This window comes from Chenopodium album, chromosome 5 (assembly GCF_948465745.1).
Source record: "Chenopodium album chromosome 5, dcCheAlbu1.1, whole genome shotgun sequence".
NCBI lineage: Eukaryota > Viridiplantae > Streptophyta > Magnoliopsida > Caryophyllales > Amaranthaceae > Chenopodium > Chenopodium album.
Window position 1 is genome coordinate 66118360 of NC_137838.1, and position 16802 is coordinate 66135161.

General features: G+C 37.9%; 1 pseudogene; it reads right to left on the reverse strand.

Annotated features, from left to right (window-relative positions):
* Positions 1 to 215: 215 nt before the first annotated feature.
* LOC145633027 (protein GAMETE EXPRESSED 1-like) overlaps positions 216 to 16802 on the reverse strand; it is a 50693-nt pseudogene continuing 34106 nt past the window's right edge.

Below are 16802 nucleotides of genomic sequence, written 5' to 3' on the forward strand. Positions count from 1 at the left end.
GACTGAACATTGAGGTAAGTGCTCTAAGGGCTGTTTATGATTCTGCAAATGATCTTCTTAACCATATAATCATGGTAATAATTGGCACATATTGGGGTCCTGGAGGCCATTTTTTCGATTTCAGCTTCGGGTTTAAGGATAGGTATGTGATTATTAAGGCTGTAATGCATGTTGCTACAACAATCACAAACCATAGCTCCATGTTTGTTCTCTAATTATTTAGCTGGTGGCATATAGTTTGGATCTTCATGAATGCTTGAATCTTCCGGCAATTCGATCTCCACCCATGAAATCAAATCAACTTCACTATTTATTTCCTCATCATCTGAAGGATAATCTCTTACTTTTTGAATGTTGTTTATTATTATTCATCAATAGGTTGAGTATTTATACAAAACCTATCCTAATAAGATAGGAAACAATCTTTCCAAAAGATATATCATATATCCTAATTATATATTCACTAAATCATATCTTAACATAGAATAAACCTAAATATATTATTCCTTTAATGATATCTATGGAAAATATATCACACATATATTTTCCGATAACACATATCTCTAACACCTTTTCTATCAAAGTTGCTAACATATTGTGATTTAATGCTTCATAGTCCCTGCAAAAACCCATATTACTTAAATATTTGCAGGCCCGTTGCTGACCCAGGGCAGCCGGGGCACCCGCCCAGGGCCCACTGATAGAGAGGGCCTCATCTTCAAAGAGGGCCTCATTACAGTTATGTTTATTTAGAGATAAATTTATCAATACTAGTATCTCTTGTCCTTTGTAGCTTGGTGGTTGGTACAAGTTTGCAAGTACTTAATATACACATTAGTCAGTGGTTCAACTACTCTTAGCTCCAATTTGCTTTTTTTTTTTTTTCCTTTTTTGTAAAAATAAAATTACTACTTGCATAGTATATATATAAACTACTATAGCCTAAATTATTGTTATATTATAATAAAATATCTATTGCTATGTTCCTAAAAAAATAAAATAAAATATTATTTATGGATTTAGATTTTAGATTATGAAGAATGATCCATTTCATTCCTAAGAGAAAATCGATCATAAAGCTTCTTTTATACCTTCTTTCTTTTACAAACCATATAGTTGTAGACTTGTAGTAGTATATAGAAGTATTTATTTTTCCATTGAGTATAATTTATTATAAGTGTTTTTTTAACTATAGTCAAAACTAGATTATTTGTTCAAAACTTTTTCTTAAGGATGATAATTTGTTCATATTAAAGTACATATACATATATAAAAAAAAATAAAAAATTTCCTCTTCAATATTGATAAAATAAAATAAAATAAATACTTCGTACTACATGCAATAGGGCCCGATTTATTCTTTTGCCCATGGGCCCCCGAATTCTCAGAAACGGTCCTGAATATTTGTAGTAATTCAAAAAGAAAATATTCTAAGCTGCTTGTTTGGAAATATTTCTGTATACCTGTATGTAACAAATGCATATAAAAGCTGGATAACAGCATAAGCGCCAAGAAATGATTTCACTAAGGTTCTGAGTCGAGTTTTCTGTTCAATTTTGATAGATGTAAACTGCAGTATACCGCACTCTATTGTAAATGCAGTGCATAGACCTGCACAATTAGTGAAACATTGTTTCATGTAAAATTAGCTTCTGTATATGTACTTAAAAAATCACTTAATTTTCTGCAGCTAAGAAATACATACCTAGGTAGAGACTGCATATACCTAGGTAGAGACTGCATCTGACAGAGTAGGTTTGCTTTGTGCTGGTAAACATGTAGAAAACGACGATTAGGAGGGAGTAGACGAAGAATGCTTTAATAAGCCTTCACTCAAGCAGCATGGCATTGTGTAGGGCAAAGAGCTTATCGATGGCGGTAAACATATTTGCTTGTTTCGACTCAAAAGTTTCCTACAAAATTTAAGACATACATACAAATTATGTCTGTCAATGAGTTTATATTAAATGTTTCTTTTCTTCAAAATTTACTTAAAGTTTTGAGGTAAGTAATAACCTGAGCTTCCAACATTGTTAAGATAGAGTATATCTTATTAGGAGATAATATATTTTAGGTATATAATTATATCTTATTATATCTTATGATATCTTGTGATCTTGGGAATATTATCTTGGTTAGGAGAATTGTTTCCCAAGGATTGTATTCTTATAAATATTGCCAAACTGATGAATGAGAAGATCAGAACTTTGTGAATTAATTTGACATGGTATCACAGCCAAGTTTCAAAACCTAATAATTTTTTTTTCTCTAAACGTGAGTGATGGGTGAGAAAACACCAGTTGACTTAACATATTACCTTGGGTCGAGTGATAACCCAGGTAATGTAATCACGCCGATTCAATTGCGTGGTGAGAATTATGATGAGTGGGCACAAGCAATCAGACGATCCTTGATGGCTAAACGCAAGTTTGGATTCGTGGATGGCACAATTACACAACCTAAGGAAAACACGAAATTGGAAGATTGGATTGCGGTGCAGCCGATGTTGGTATCCTGGATTACTAACACGATTTAAGCGAAGCTTCATCCCACAATTGGTGACTATGATGATGCTAGTATATTGTGGATGAATTTAAAGAATCGGTTTTGCGTTGTAAGTGGTACGCGTGTGTGCCAATTGAAGAATGCCTTGGGTGAGTGCAAACAGGCCTCGCAGGAGTCACTGGCTAATTATTTTGGCAGGCTGTCGAAGGTGTGGAACGAACTACTCACGTTTATTTGAGTCCCGAAGTGTTCGTGTGGGAAGTGTACGTGCAATATAATTGCGCAGGTGGAGGAGATTAGGGAGGAGGATTACCTTCATTATTTTTTAATTGGGTTAGAAGATCATTATGCTCCGATTAGAGCACAACTTCTGGCCCAATTACCTCTCCCGACGGTTGATGTTGCATACCAAAACGTAGTAATGACTGAGAGGCTTCAAGCAGGAGGTTTGGCCACAAACACCAAGGAATCTGCCATGGCATTCAAGGTAGATGCAAAGGCTAAATCGAAGTATATTGACACAAGTCACTTGTTTTGTGACCATTGCAATCGTCAAGGTCATGATAAGGCAGGCTGTTTTCAACTTGTTGGCTACCCCGATTGGTGGGGTGAGAGAGGCCGTGGCGGCAGGGGTCGTGGCCGAGGTGGAGGACGTGGCAGCGATGGCCGGGGGTCGCGTAATGGTGGCAGCAGTGGCTCGGCATCGTCTGGTACATCTCAACAAAATTCTGTGCGTGCAAACAAAGTGGCTAGTGGGTCGTCTAATGGACAGCAATCATCTATCTCTCCGGAGGATGCATCAGGTTTAGTGGGTATGAATGCTACCCAAATTCAACAAATTTTGGATATTTTAAATCCAAAATCTAGACAATTACACGATAAGGATAATATGATCCCTTGGATTATAGATACGGGGGCGTCAAATCATGTCACATGTGATTTTTCGATGCTAGTAGATGTGAAGAGAGTTCAAAATTGTCCCGTTGGTTTACCCGATGGGAAGTCAGCTAACGCGGATCAATTGGGAACGGTGATTTTGCCGGGGGGATTGCGACTTGACAATGTTCTTTTTTTTCCTCAATTAACTTGCAATTTAATATATGTAACTCAATTGAGTGATGAGTCTAATTGTACGATGCAATTTACTAACAAAATATGTGTTATACAGGACCTACAGATGAGGAGGGTGATTGGTGCGGGTGAACGCGTAGATGGACTGTACCTTTTTCGTGGTGTTCCTCAAGTGAAGGTTTTAGCAGTGGATGGCGAGTCTACATTTGATTTGTGGCATCAACGGATGGGTCACTCTTCAGACACAGTGTTGAAGATGCTTCCGACTGTGAGTGGTTATTCTAGGAGTCATAATAATAAAACATGTGATGTTTGTCCTCGTGCTAAACAATCTAGATGTAGTTTTCCAATTAGTAAGAATAAGGCAAGTCGTATATTTGAACTTGTTCATATAAATTTGTGGGGTTCATATAAAACGCCCTCTACTTGTGGTGCACATTATTTTTTGACAATTGTTGATGATTTTTCTAGAGGAGCGTGGATTTATTTATTGAAAAATAAAATTGAAGTTGAAAAGATGTTCTTAAATTTTGTTGCTATGATTAAACGTCAATTTGGTCATGTGATAAAAACTGTTAGAAGTGATAATGGAACGGAATTTAATTCCTTGCGTGATTATTTCTTTAAAAATGGCATATTATTTGAGACATCGTGTGTGGGAACCCCCCAACAAAACGGGAGAGTAGAGAGGAAACATCAACATATATTAAATGTGGCACGGGCGTTGAGATTTCAAGGCCATTAGAATTTTGGGGAGAATGTGTTTTATAGGCTTGTCACTTGATAAATAGAACCCCAACACCTCTTGAAAATAAAACTCTGTTTGAAATCTTGTTTAATAAACCTCCGTCATATGAGTATCTACGTGTTTTGGGTTGTTTATGCTATGCTCATAATCAACGGAGTAAAGGAGATAAATTTGCTAGTCGGAGTAGAAAATGTGTGTTTTTGGGATATCCGTTTGGGAAAAAGGGATGGAGAGTGCTTGATTTAGAAACCAATGAAATATTTGTATCCCGTGATGTACGTTTTATTGAGACAATTTTTCCATACATTGAACCACAAAATACACATTCACCTAGGGAGTGTCAAGTGCCTTTGCCAGATGAGTATTTTAGTGATGATGAGTGGCTTGTTGGAGGGAATGAGGTGCGTTCTAGAGGGGCAGCAAGGAACGCACCCAAGCTGCGGCATGATGAGGTAACCTGCAGCCCACCTGCGGCCAGGTCTGCCAGCGACCCAGGAGCACCTAATCAGCTCGCTGGGAAGCCAGCGGCAGCTGGCGCAGGTAGTCAGCAGCTACCCTAGCCCTCACCGCAGCTGCTACCCTTGAGTGAGGGTGAGAGTGCGGGTGAGGGTGCTGCTGTACAGAGTGCACAGGAGGTGCGTGAGCAGGGGGTCCGTGTGCAGGGGGGAACAGTTGAAGAAATGGGAAAAGGAAAGCGGCCAAAGATTCCGTCAACTAAATTTCGTGATTTTGTGACGCACACAATACGGCAAAACAGTCCATCTAGCAATGCTTCACCTGCATCATCCTCCTCAGGTACTCCTTATCCCCTCACATATTTTGTTGATTGCTCACGTTTTTCAGAAAAACATAAAAAGTACATTGCAGCTATAACAACAAGTCATGAGCCTAAAACTTTTAAAGAGGCTATGAAGCATGCAGGGTGGAGAGATGCAATGGCTGCAGAGATCAAGGCTCTTGAAGAACAAGGTACGTGGGTGCTTGACAAGCTTCCGCCTGGAAAGAAAGCCCTTGGTAGCAAATGGGTGTATACGGAGAAACGTGATGAGCATGGTAAATTGCTGAGATTGAAGGCACGATTAGTCATCTTGGGAAATCACCAAGTTAAAGGTCTAGATTACAATGAGACGTTTGCACCAGTGGCTAAAATAGCGACAGTTCGAACTTTTCTTGCAGTTGCAGCTGTGAAAAACTGGGAAGTACATCAGATGGATGTGCACAATGCATTTTTGCATGGTGACTTGCAGGAAGAAATATATATGAAGATACCCCCGGGTTTCAACAAAAATAATTTTGATTATGTCTAGAGGATGAAGAAATCGTTGTATGGTCTCAGGCAAGCTCCTAGATGTTGGTTTGCAAAATTGACGTCAGCATTGAAGAAATATGGATTTAAACAAAACTACTCTGATTATTTTTTGTTCACTTTGACCAAAGGAAAATTACAGTTGAATGTCTTGATCTATGTTGATGATTTAATTGTTGCAGGGAATGATAAAGTTGCCTTGTCACAATTCAAGGCATACTTGGGAAACTGTTTTAAGATGAAGGACTTGGGAGCTTTGAAGTATTTTTTAGGACTTGAGGTTGCTCGAAGCAATCAAGGGTTCTACATTTGTCAACGGAAATATGCTCTTGATATTATTTCTGAGACAGGGTTGTTGGGTGCTAAGCCTGCAGATTTCCCTATGGAACAGAATCATAAATTAGCTCTGGCGGAAGGCAGAGTGTTGGAAGATGTGGAAAAATACAGACGCCTTGTTGGACGTTTAATTTATTTAACAGTGACTAGACCAGATTTAGTGTACTCTGTTCATATATTGTCTCAGTTTATGCAGACTCCGAAAGAAGAGCATTGGGATGCCGCACTTCGGGTGGTGCGCTACTTGAAGAAAAATCCGGGACAGGGAATTCTTCTTTGTTCTGACAGTGCTCTGAGATTAGAGGGATGGTGTGACTCTGATTGGGCAAGTTGTCCTCTTACTTGAAGGTCATTGACAGGTTGGTTTGTGCTACTTGGTTTTTCCCCGGTGTCTTGGAAAACAAAGAAGCAACCTACAGTTTCTACTTCATCTTCGGAGGCAGAGTATAGGTCAATGGCGGCCGTGACATGTGAATTGAAGTGGTTGAAGCAAGTCCTAAGAGACTTGGGTGTGCAACATTCACAGGGTATGAAGTTATTTTGTGACAGTCAGTCGGCTTTGCATATTGCACAAAACCCGACATTCCATGAAAGAACGAAACATATTGAGGTTGACATGCATTTAGTGAGAGATGCAATTACAGATGGTTTGATTTTGAATTACTGGCCAAAATATTGTGAGCCTGTAGTAACTGTTCTTGTTGCTACTTTAATTCTCGGTTTTGACCCTGAGCAAATCCTACCATCTGCTGTAAAGTGGCCCTGTAAGAAAATCATAAGCCTTAAATTTTAGCAAACAAAAACAAATAAAAATTCTTTTTTGAAGGAGTATTTTTCCGAGGAAGCATAAACGCTATAAAATGTATAAATCGGTAAATCTATGCTTATACACGATAAAACAGTACATGCTTCGCATAATGTTAATAATGTTAGACCACAAGCACCCAATTTGGAGTGTAACTTTGTGACATAACTAGTGTTTCTATGTGTGATGTTATCAGGTAAAATTGTAGTACACAAATTTACTTTTGTCTATGTTTATGTTTCTGTGTTGAATTAGTCTACACACGGTATAGTGTACGTGCCATTTCTCACAAAAAAATAAAAAAAATTACCTTCTCTCTTGAAGAGCTTTACACTGAAAATCAGTTAGAGACTGAAGACCCTGAAGAGCCTCTGATTGACTTGCAAGAAGTTGATGCTGCTTCTCTATAGAAAGTCTAGTCATATCAGCAATATCATCAGTGTTTCCCTGAAGGTTATGCAGCCTTAAAGACAACGCCGCTCCAAGACTAGTAACCTCCTTTTCAACTTCAGATGCCTTCTTCTGCAAACCTTCAATGTCATGTCTAAGATGACTATAAGATCTTCTACTCTCGCAATACTTTCTTCCATTTGCTCCTTCATTAGCCCTTGTCCTTCTAGTAACTCTGGTGAGACGAAGTAGAACCCCTCGCTTGCTCGTTAAGCTCCTTTGTACGCTTCATGACAATGCCTAAGTCACCTAGCATGTTCTTAAGGTTGTCTTCCACCTTTTTTGTTTGTTCATCAATTGATGTTATTGATTCTTGGATTTGATTCGAATTATGGAGCAGAGTATCTGATTTGTTGAAGCATAAAGGTTTTGATGATGAGGAACTTAAACTAAAAGTAAACTCATCTAATAAAGATTCTCTAGTGTGTGATTAGTCAAGGTACAGAATAATCTTGGTGATTGAAGAACCATCTGAATCTAAGAAGACATGAAGAAGATCTTTATTGAAGAAGTTAAACAAATCAGAGGAAGAGTTCTCTAATAAGAACTAAGTTCCCTAACAGGAACTTGAAGACTAGCAGTTAAGTTCTTTGGTGGAACTTGATATGCTTGGAGCCCAAGTAATTCATCTGGTCAGAGTGCGGCGCAGCAATAATTGTTAAAGTTTATTCTTAGAAATTATTGTTAATATGGTAAGTAGGTTAGTGCACGAGATTTATTAGAAACGTGATAAGTTTGTTTGGTAAATAAAATAAATATGGAAAATAATAAAAGATAGATTTTAGGAAAAGATTTTCTAACAAAAAGATTATTTTTCTCTAAAGTCGGTTTATTAAGAAAGATAAGTTTTCTTAATAAATATCTTTTATATTTATTTTCGGAAAAGATTTTATTCCACTTGATTTACTAAAAACCGTGTTTGATAAAGATAAGTCAAGTTAACATATTTATCTTTTTAGAAAACCTACTTTCTATACAAGTGTTACTTGTATAAATAGTAGAGAGCAAAATGATTTAGTTTTTTTTGTGAGTTTATGCGTGGAGAAATCACAGTGCTTTAAACGAGTAAGTTTACCAAGCTTTTAACTTATCATATTAGTTTCGGATTTCGTGCATTGCTTACCTATCATAATAGGCGTCTTATATTTGTATCGGTTGGGTTATTTGGGTGATTTTATAGCTTGAGTTATATATAGTTTTGTGTAAGCTTCTTGGTGAGGCTGAGAGTTTTTGTACTGGGGTGGTACGAGTGTTTTGTACTTTGGTAGTTGTAGGGAATAATTTCAAGCCTTTAAATCCCACTAGCTTGAACCCCACTGTGATCATACACTAAAGTACGGTGGCGTCCAAAAGGGAAGAAAATAGAGCAAAAGAGTCGCCAACAAGTTTTTTTTTAGGAACTTGTAAACCGTTCACGAGGTGAAGGTTACACCCCTTCACGATCCAAGAGATCGTCAACTCCATAAGGTCATGAACCAAATAAGGGTTCGGGGATGAAGGTACAAATCCAACCTAAAAGAGATTGAATCTGCCCTAATAATAGGCCTCTACTTTATTCTGATCGTATTCATGTGCGCTTTTTGATTAACATGCAATCAATATGATTAACCCTAAACCTGTTTATCTATGTTGGTTGAATATTAATGCACAAATAAACTATTATTGCCGATCACTTGAATTATAATCATATTAACCCTAAACAAGATTATTAAATTATCTTCTTAATCGTGATTACAAGTATCAATTCCCTTTAAACATGCATAAAAGGTGTGATCAAGCAATAAATATAAATAAAATATCAAGCAACATAATAATCATAATAATAATAATAAATAAAATAATCATCATCAAAATAATAATAATAATAATATTCATAATCATCATAAATTATAATCATAATCATGTTCATGTTAATATTAAAGCATAATAAAAATAGCAAGATCCTAGGCATGATACTAACAAGATTAATAACAAACCCTAGCATGTCACTAAGCAATAAAAATCAAATATTTAGCCCTAACATGATACTAACAATCATAAACATTAGGAAGAGAATAGGAAGCATCATGGCAATCATATTTAATATTAAAATTACCCTAGACATGATACTAGGAATATCATAATAACAATATAAACATGATTTCTACATCATAAATCAATAAAATCAATAAAGTACTTACTTTTATGCCTCGTACCTCTTTCTAATAACAAAATACACACGTTAGTAACTTCAAGGAAAATAATAATCGAACAATTAAATAAAATAATTGAAAGAGAGATTTGGGACCAAACCCTCAGAAATTAAAACCTTTCACGTCTAGGGCGAAGGCAACTTCGAATATGGCTATGTGTTTCTAGATCTTGTGAATGCGGAATTTTGTATTAAAAAGCAAAGTTTAGAAAAAGATGAATGAGAGAGATGAATGATTAAAACTAATTGTAGAACTTGTGAATGATGAGAATTGGATGATTATTAGAGAGAATAGGTGATGAATGAATGAATGTAGATGAGAATTGATGATGAATGGTTAATGAAAACGGAGTTTTTAATACGATATTTATAAAGAAAATCAGCCAAAAAGATAAATTAAACAAAACAGAGTCTGTTGCTCAGAAAACAGAGCTGGCGCCAACCTTGGCCAGCTGGCACCAGGCACCAACACTAGCGCCAGGCACCAGGCCTGGTTCCAGGCACCAAGCCTGATTTTAACGCGTTTTCGAAAATCCGATAAGTTTACCGTACTGGAGGATAAAATCATATAATTTCCTCAAAAATGCTATTTGATTTTGATTAAAACTTTGAAAAGTCAACAAAAGTCAATTTATCAATGCTAATTGAATTAGGAATGAAAAGAACCTTCTAGAAGAATCTAGAAGACTAAAACCATTCCTAATTGCATTAGGAATGATAAATCATATTAGGCCCTCCCCTAGATCATTGGGCCGTATATAAAGCTCAAACCGGGCTCAGTTTGGTAAATTGGCCATAACTTCCTCAATATTCATCGGAATTGGGCTTATAATATAACGTTGGAAAGATCTTTGCAAGCCTCATCCAACTACACTACTATTGGACCTATATCATGGACCAACCAAACTGGATTGACTGTTTTCTCAAAATAAGTTTTCAAAAACAGAGAGAAGATAAAAGAAATAAAAAACTTTCCGCAACACTAGACTTTCCACACTTTCGCTTCATTCGATTATGATTCGACGTGAAAGGTACTCATCACTTTGTTTGGTTTTGGGGAGACACAAATGGGTGTCTACAGAAGCCCCCACTTTGACTGAGTTTGGAGAAACGGAAGTTTCGAAAACAAAAGTCAACGTAGCGATAGGGACGGAGAATGATTCAGAACGTTCTGCGATCCTAAATCACTCTTGTAACGCCGATACCTGCAAAACTAGCGTTAGTTAAACAGATAAAAGAGTTAAGAAACGCGTATCTTGCACCGTCGAGCACACGTCTCTATAAGTAACCGATTGTTTTGATGACCTCCTACAAGCTAGAGAATGCCATCCCGCTTGAAAACCGCTACGCCTGTAACTGCTTCCAATATAGAATATTGTTTCGTCTGAAACAATCCTCCTCCGCTTTGATAATATTCCACATCCAAGGGAATACTATCGAAGATTGCTTCTCTTGAAACAAATCCTTATCCGCATTGATAATATTCCACGTCCAAGGGAATACTATCGAAGATTATTTCTCTTGAAACAATCCTCATCCGCATTGATAATATTCCACATCCTAGGGAGCACCATCGAAGATTATTTCTCTTGAAATAATCCTCATCCGCATTGTGATCATCTTCCATGCCTAAGGGAACATGATCGAAGACAACTTTGCCCGAAATTACCTTCAGTTGTTTGTGACAACTCTCCGCAAGCTAGGGAATGCTTTCGAAGACATCTTCTCTTGAAGTCACCTTCATTTGATGCGATAATTTTCCAAAGGAAATTACCGAAGATCCATGCCTGTCGATCTTTAAAAGTTCGCCTGAACTTTGCTTCCGCTATGCCTGTATGTCGGCGCTTCTGTTATTTTGAACCTGTACGTCGGTGCCTTTTGCTGTGATGACAATCCTCTTTTCTTTGGGAATAGTTGCCAACACAACTCTTATATGCTGTATGACAATCCGATTTAGGGAAAGTTGTCAATGCTTCGTAACAATCCATCCTTGGAAATGTTGCCACGATGAAGCGACAATCCGTATCTCGGAAAATTCGCCAAAATCCAATTTTTGGAAAAGTTGCCAATGCTTCGTAACAATCTTTCATAAGAACTTTGCTACGATCGACAATCCACATCTTGGAATATAACTCTTGAAAGCAATCCACCTTGGAAATTTGCCAACGCTATGCGGCAATCCTTTTGGGAAAATATTGCCACTATTGACAATCCGCGTCTTGGAACATTTGCAAAAAAGAGTCGATCGACAATCCACTTCGGGAAAATTTTCCACTTACTGAAATGAATGACAATCCACGTTGAGGAACTTTTGCCGATATTTATGATGAATAGAAACCTACAACAATCCTTTGGGAAATTTTGCCATAGGGAACTAGGTGTATGACAATCCAATCTCGGAAAACTTGCCAACGAGCTATGAATGTATGACAATCCGAACTTGGAAAAACTTGCCAAACAAAGAAGGAGCACGACAATCCACGCTTGGAAACCTTGCCAGAGATGACAATCCAATCTTGGAAAAATTGTCGTTGAAGAAGATGCACGACAATCCATTTTTGGAAATATTGTCAGTTGGGGATGACAATCCAATTTTTGGAAAACTTTGTCGTTTAATAAAAATGCGCGACAATCCATATTTGGAAATATTGTTGTTTAAGTGCTTGCTTTTGAACCGATTGTAATGAGCTAGTGTTTTAGGCGCTTAAGCTAAGTGAGACGATTTTTTGTCAAGTCGATCACTTAGAGTGTAATCAAACCGACTACTTAATCATGTCAAATTTCTTATAGGGGCTAACTGGCGTACCAAGGAACCCGAAATCGCTGCATGAGATCGAATCCACCTTTCTGAGAGGCTTCGAGCTCTGTCGTTGCTGAGATATTTCTGGCGCCAGGAATTGGAGTAGGGTCCTCCCTATTCTGCTGCACCTGTATTTATTTTGACTATAGAACTTTGCCAATTTCTTTAACCATCTTAGGGGTGACCTAAGGCTTAATTATCTTAGGGTTGACCTAAGGTTTAATGTTGCTTGACTCAATAACTTGACACGACTCAAGGTATAAACTTGACTCGATGTGATTGACTTGAGGTTGACTCGACTCAAAATGAAATGACACGTGTGACTCATGACCCATGTGTGCATAGTGCTGATTGTGCGACTCGAAAATGCAAAAAGCAAAAAATTTCCGTCATTTTCGTGGAGGGTATCGACTTTCTCCCGAAAAAGAAAGACGCGAAAAAAGAATCAAAAGTTTTGAAGATGCATGTTGAATGAGCTTAGTTAAATGTCATTTGATACTATCTCTCAAGGTGCAAGGATTAATCCATCCTAGGCTATCTCAATGGTTGACTCCATGATGAAAGTATTTGGGTAACTTAGGCACGGAGGCTAAGCACTTCATACTTCGTGATGCAATGACAATTATGAGTGATGAGTGATGTGACAAGGCATGCTTCAACGGTGTGTTAAGATTTCATGACAAAGGGTTCCTAAGGGAAGTATATTTGGTCATGTATCTGTGCAGTGTGTGAAAGTGACACTAAAGCTAGGCCGCAAGAGCTAAGTGTGTGGAGAAATATTATTATTAGAAGAGTCAAATGGTGGTGACTCTTAGGCTAGGTAAGCTAATGATGTAGGGATCAAGCCCCCAAGTCTAGCTCTAAGTGAATAAGGATGAGCACAGGGGATCCCTTGATATGATCATGGTGTAAGTGTGTGAATGTGAATATGAATGCATGCTTATTACGGCCGCACCTCAATGTGAGGTTGCCTACGTATCCGTTAGGAATCAGGCCGAACGTAGCTCTAGCCAAACCTCGCACAAGTGTGTATATACCTCAAAAAGGTCTTTTAAGGGTTGTAACGCGGTTAGGCTAAAGGTTATAGAAGAAGGGGATAAAGGCTCAAGACCCTAGATAAGCCCCCAAGGTGTGCAACCTCGTTTTTGAATCTTTATATTTTTATGCTTGAGTTCCTACTCTTTTTTAGCTCTTTTTTGCTTTAGCATTTATTTTATTTTTATAAGTGTGGGCAATCCTGATCATGCGGTCTATCACTCACTTGGCATTCATGTTTCTCAGGCACGGTACCGAGCACTCGATAATAGACGCAATCTGAGACGTGTTCTTATCGAAGATACTTTCATATCAAAGACATTGGAACACTTACCCTTTTGTACACTTGTTTTCGTTTTTATTATTGCTTATTTTTTGCTATTGCTCTCTTTTGAATTTGCTCAAGCTTTCTTTAGAATTGCATAAGTTGCACACTGTCCCATCCCAAGGTTACATAGATGTAGGTTGAAAAAATAAAGGTCTATCATTAGACAAGGCTCAAAGGGTTTATTAAGAAAGGATCGCACATTTGAAGGGTGAAAGGTGATATGATGTGGCTACAAGGGGTGCCTTAAATCATTGGTATACCTTATGCTTAATTCGACATTTTTTTTATTTTTTTATTTTTTTTATTTTTACGATGCAATGTAATGTAATGATCATATGCAAGAAAATAAATGCTCATTTTATTAAAAGGGGGAAAAGGAAAAAAGACTACAAAATTAATCTAAAGGAAAAGAAAAGGTGCCTATGCTAGACTCATTGAGGAAAGAAAAAAAAAAGAAATAGAAAAAAGAGGTCACAAAATCTTGTCGTTGAAGCTCGCCTCTTGTCTTGTGTCATTCGCTTCATCATCACCCAGTCTTCTCGCTAGCTAGAAGCAATAGGATCTTATTTGCCTATATGAGATCTTGAATGAGATTTTGAAACCTGTAGCATTCATCAGTAGTATGACCGTTTCCTCGATGGTACTTGCAATAGGAGTTTGGATTCCATCTCGAAGATCGATTTTTTGGTGTTGGATCCTCGGTAGGGCCAATAGGTTTGATTAATCCTTGATCATAGAGACGATCGAAAGCAGCATCGTAGGTCATTCCAATGGGTGTGAACTCTCGCCTGGGTTTCCTTTTAGATCCTTGATTTTCCATGGCTAAGACATCATTATGGTCAAAGGTACTAACATTATTACTAGAGTGGGCGTTTTCGGAAGAAGAAGGATTGTCGTTCTTCTTTCCTTTCGATTTCAATTTCGATGTCATAAATGGCCTTGAAAGTATTTAAGTTGTGTTGATATTTCAAATGCTTCGAATACTTTTCTTGAAGATTCTTGATAAACATCCTCACATACTCCTTTTCGGTGGGGACCTCAATCATCTTAGCAGAAGTTTCCCTCCATTTATTAAAGAAAGAAGTAAAGCCTTCATTCTCTTTTTTGTCTTAGCATCTCAAGTTGCCTATGGTCGGTTTCAACTTGAATATTGCACTTGTACCTATCAACGAAAGCATTTACTATCGATTCCCAGGTAGAGGTTTTCTCCTTGTCAAGGGAGAAGAACCATTGTTGACAAACGATTTCAAGAGATAGTGGGAACAGAGAGGGGAAAACCTTCTTATCGATACCCTTAATGTTCATTATAGTTTCAAAAGCTCTTAGATGAAAGTAAGGGTTATCTATTGCCTTGAATTTAGGGATATCAGTGGCGTTGAACTTATGTAAAAGAAGATCTTTGTCCACCGAGACCCCTTGTGATGTAAGCTCTTGAAACTTGTAGTCGCTAGACAACTTGCTTAAACTCTCTTGCATGAGGTCCATCTGTTGTTGCTTCACGGGGTCATCGATCTTGAGTGCGAGAAGCTTCAGTGTCTCAGTTACGGTAGCCAGTTGGTTCTTAAGATCATCGATTTCTTATTGAGTTGCCATTATCTTCTTAGCCTTCCTCTTTTGACGAATCGGTTTATTGATAAGTGAAACTTGAATAAAGAGGTTGTCCTTGATTAATCTCCCTTCTCTCCTCGACCAAGTACTGTGGAAAAGGAATTTTGGGATATTTATTGTTAATTATTTGACTCAAGCTTTATTCAACATGCAATGGATGGAGGAGGTGAAAAAAGATGGGAATAGAATGTGAAGAAGATTTAGATGGAGGGATATGAAGAATTAGGAGTAGAATATACCCCCAACTCAAATGACGAAAAGACCGACTCATGCATGAACCTAAGACATGGTCAAGGAGACATACACTCAAAGTGTGTGCTAAGATTAGTGAGCGTAAGTGACATGTTAAGACTCGTGTCATGATCATGGGACTGAGTGTCTAAACTTGATCATTGATTCAATTAAATATTATTGACAGTAAAATTAATTGAATTAAACAGAAGACTGATTAATTAGACCATAAGTGATGACTCGACAAATAATCCGAAATGTCGGCCAAGCGACAGGACTGGCGTCACACTGTGGAGCTTGGCGCCAGACAACATTGCTGTCGTCAGGCGCTACACTCCATAGTGTGGCGCTACAGCTCAGACCTTGGCGCCAATATTGGAGCTTCGGTCTGGGACTGTTTTCGGTGTTATTAGTCAATTGGGGTATGCCTAAAGTGGTGCTAGGTCAATTCCGATTAAAATATTAGACTTTGTTGACTCAAATTAATTAATTAATTAATTAATTAGGCAAAGTTCTTTAAGTCATTAATTAGTTTATTTAGTCTTAACACAAGTCAACAAACGGTTAAGAGAAACATAGAATATATATGCACAACAAATAATGCACAATTAGTCAAGTAGGCACAATATGATGCAATGAGTTTGCAACCTAACCATGGCTCTAGTTCTCTAAAGTTCGGGATATGGTTTAGTCAATAGAGGGTCCATGGTTAATTGTCCGGATGCACCGCGCGGAAGCCTAACCGTGAAGGGTTGGCGCGAGTGGATGGGACACCGCGAGTTTTAGAAAAAACTCGCTTCCATGGTTTGGTGAATTCAACATCTCGGATGTACCCTTTGTTGCACGGAGCGTTCAATCGGGTGGATGGAGCATGAATTCCCAGAGGGTTATGTCCATATGTAGAACACATATGGGTTTCAGAAAAATGAAAAAAAATTCAATCAGGAAGTAGGATCGAGCAAACAATACGAAAAACCGGTCGAAATTAGAACGCATATTTCTGGCTCGGTATTGGGGGAAATTGGCGCCAGCAAACAGAGAATGGCGCCAACTTTTAACTGTAGCGCCTGGCGCCAATACTGGCGTCTGGCGCTACGACTAAAATGCTAGCGCCAAGCTCTTGCCCCTGACGCTACTTCCCACATGCCTCAGCAGCTTTCTATGCTCGATAAAATTTCCAGTTTCGCGCGGTGTTACTTCAGTCCTAGTTGTGAAAGATATTTCTCAAATTTCCTACGTGTAAAATCCTATGTTTTTAACTCATTACAGATGGTCTTTCCAATGAGATCTTTTTTATGCATATGACAATAATGTTAATCAAAATTACGCACATGAAATACTTAGAACCTTTCGAGTCTCATCCACTCATTCTAAATCATTGCCGAAAA